Source organism: Heptranchias perlo, chromosome 35, assembly GCF_035084215.1.
Source record: "Heptranchias perlo isolate sHepPer1 chromosome 35, sHepPer1.hap1, whole genome shotgun sequence".
Taxonomy (NCBI): domain Eukaryota; kingdom Metazoa; phylum Chordata; class Chondrichthyes; order Hexanchiformes; family Hexanchidae; genus Heptranchias; species Heptranchias perlo.
In genome coordinates, this window is record NC_090359.1 from 14,912,418 (window position 1) to 14,915,032 (window position 2,615).

The window sequence follows — 2,615 nt, forward strand, 5'->3', positions numbered from 1 at the left end:
GGTAGTTTGCAAGGACACAGGGGTCAAGGGTGGGTCTTTTATGAAGGAGGGTGATGATGGAAGATTTGATCGGGAGGGGGACCGTACCTGAGCAGAGGAGACCATCAACAATGTCAGCTAACATGGGGCCAGGAAGGGAGGTTGTGTGGTCAGCAGTTTGGTGGGAATAGGGTTGAGGGAGCAGGAGTTGGGTCTCATGGTCAAGAGAGCTCAGAGACGGCATGAGGGGAGATAGGAGAGAAATTTGGTGGGCTAGGGGAATGGAGGGGAGCGGCAGAGGCAGCTGAATGAATGGTCTCAATCTTAGTCACATCCCCCCATGACTGTCTTTCAAATTATCTTAAATCTTTCTCTTCTGGTTCTTCACCCTTCCATCATTGGAAACAATTTCTCCTTACATACTCTGTCAATACCTTTCATAATTGTGAATACCTCATTTGAATCGTCTGTTAACTTTCCGGTTGTAGTCTCAGTGCCCTTCCTGCTAATCTGTTTTTCAGTTCCCATATGGTCGAGCGGTGAGGATTCTTGGTTTTCACCCAGGCGGCCCGGGTTCGACTCCCGGTGTGGGAATAGTGAACTTTTCGTCCCAGCCTCCCAATTTGCCTGCAGTCCGGACTGTGGCTGCTCCTTCTGAATTCGCACCACAATCACACTGAGAAATGAGGCAAACCACAGCACTTGAAGGGACAGTGCACCAAAAACCCAGTCCCACAAGCTGAAGGGAAGCAAGCAACAATGTCCCGACAGGTCACTCAGCAGCTCATGGCCAAGTGTTTGACTACAATCGTTTTATCATTTACTGTAAAACCCGATTCTGAGTGAAACACGCACAGAACAATCTGGAAACACTCAGCGGGTCGGGCCCCATCTGCGGAGAGAACGGACCAATTAACAGAGTCTCAATGAGACGAGGAAAGAGACACGGCCCACTGTGAGAAACAAGGAACTTGCATTTGTATGGCACCTTGCAAATCCTCAGGACATCCCAACGCACTTCACTGGAAGTTCAGTCACTATCGTTTCATAAGAGAACATAGCAGCCAAGTTGTGTACAGCAAGATCCCACAAACAGTGATGAGATATTGAGCAGACCTCCTGTTTGTTGGGTGCTGATGGTTGTGGAAAGAATATTGGCCAGGGCACCGGGAGAACTCCCTGCTCTTCACAAATTACCACGGGACATTTAAAACCTCGGAGCAGAAAGAAGGGACCCCCATGAAACACTTCATTCAAAGGACAGCACCTCTCACGATGCAGCTCCCTCTCAGAACGACACAGTCAGTTTGGATCATGTGTCCCAGTCCTGGAACAGGAGCTGGAACCCACACCCTTCTAAACACCAGCCTGACTCCCTGGGGTTACTCTCACCCCCGGCTAGTCATGAAACAGACTGTGCCACTCCCAGACTAACTGATGACCACAGCCTCAGCCCTGGGTCCCGGTCTGCACCATAACCGCAGCCTGTTACCGCTCATAGAAAGTGGCGTGGGATTCCTGAATTCATTCTGTGATGTGCATTGGGGGAGTGGGACTACATGGATTGATCTTGCATAGAGCCGGTAAGGACTCGATGGGTCAAATGGCCTCCTTCCGTGCTGTAACCTTTCTATGATTCTTTGTTTCGATGTGGATGGAGAGGGATACAAGGAAGTGATCAGAGATGGCCTTATCCATGATTGACACGATCGGGAGTGGAGAGGCCACATGAGATGGAAAGGTCGAGGGGGTGGCCATGAATATGGGTCGGGGAGTTTCTATGCAGGGAGAGATTAAGGGAGGATAAAGAATCACACAATAGACTTGTTGGCAAAATTGAAGCCCATGGGATTAAATGTACAATGGCAGCGTGGATCCAAATTCGGCTAAGGGGCAGAAAACAGAAAGTAGTGGTGAACGGTTGTTTTTCAGACTGGAGGCAAGTATACAGTGGTGTCCACCAGGGCTCGGTATTAGGACCACTGCTCTTATTGATATGTATTAATGACTGGGACTTGGGAGTACAGGGTTAATTTCAAAGTTTGCACATGACACGAAACTCGAAAATGTAATAAACAATGTGGAGGATAGTAACAGACTTCAGGAGGACATAGACAGACTGGTGAAATGGGCAGAAACATGGCAGATGAAATTTAATGCAGAGAATTGTGAAGTGATACATCATGGTAGGAAGAATGAGGAGAGACAATATAAACTAAATGGTGCAATTTAAAAGGGAGTGCAGGAGTAGAGAGACCTGGGGGTGTAGTTACACAAATCTTTGAAGGTGGCAGGATAAGTTGAGAAGGCTGTTTAAAAAAGCAAATGGGGCCCTTGGCTTTAATAATTGAGGCACAGAACACAAAAGCAAGGAATTGATACTAAACCTTTATAAAACACTGGTTGGGCCTCAGCTGGAGTATTGTGTTCAATTCTGGACACCAAACATTGGGAAGGATGTCATGGCCTTAGAGAGGGTGCAAAGGAGATTTACTAGAATGGTGCCAGGGATGAGGGACTTCAGTTATGTGGAGAGACTGATTAAAGTTCACTCTGAACTGCCCCATCAAACATTCCCAGAGCAGGTACAACACGGGTTAGATACACAGTAAATCTTCCTCTACTCTGTGCAGTTT

The 2,615-nt window shown here is 47.6% G+C and overlaps 1 non-coding gene across 1 annotated transcript; it reads left to right on the forward strand.

Annotated features, from left to right (window-relative positions):
- Window positions 1–501: 501 nt before the first annotated feature.
- Window positions 502–573, forward strand: trnae-uuc (transfer RNA glutamic acid (anticodon UUC)). Its single transcript has one exon. It is a non-coding gene; the product is annotated as a tRNA-Glu (tRNA).
- The last annotated feature ends 2,042 nt before the right edge of the window (window positions 574–2,615 follow it).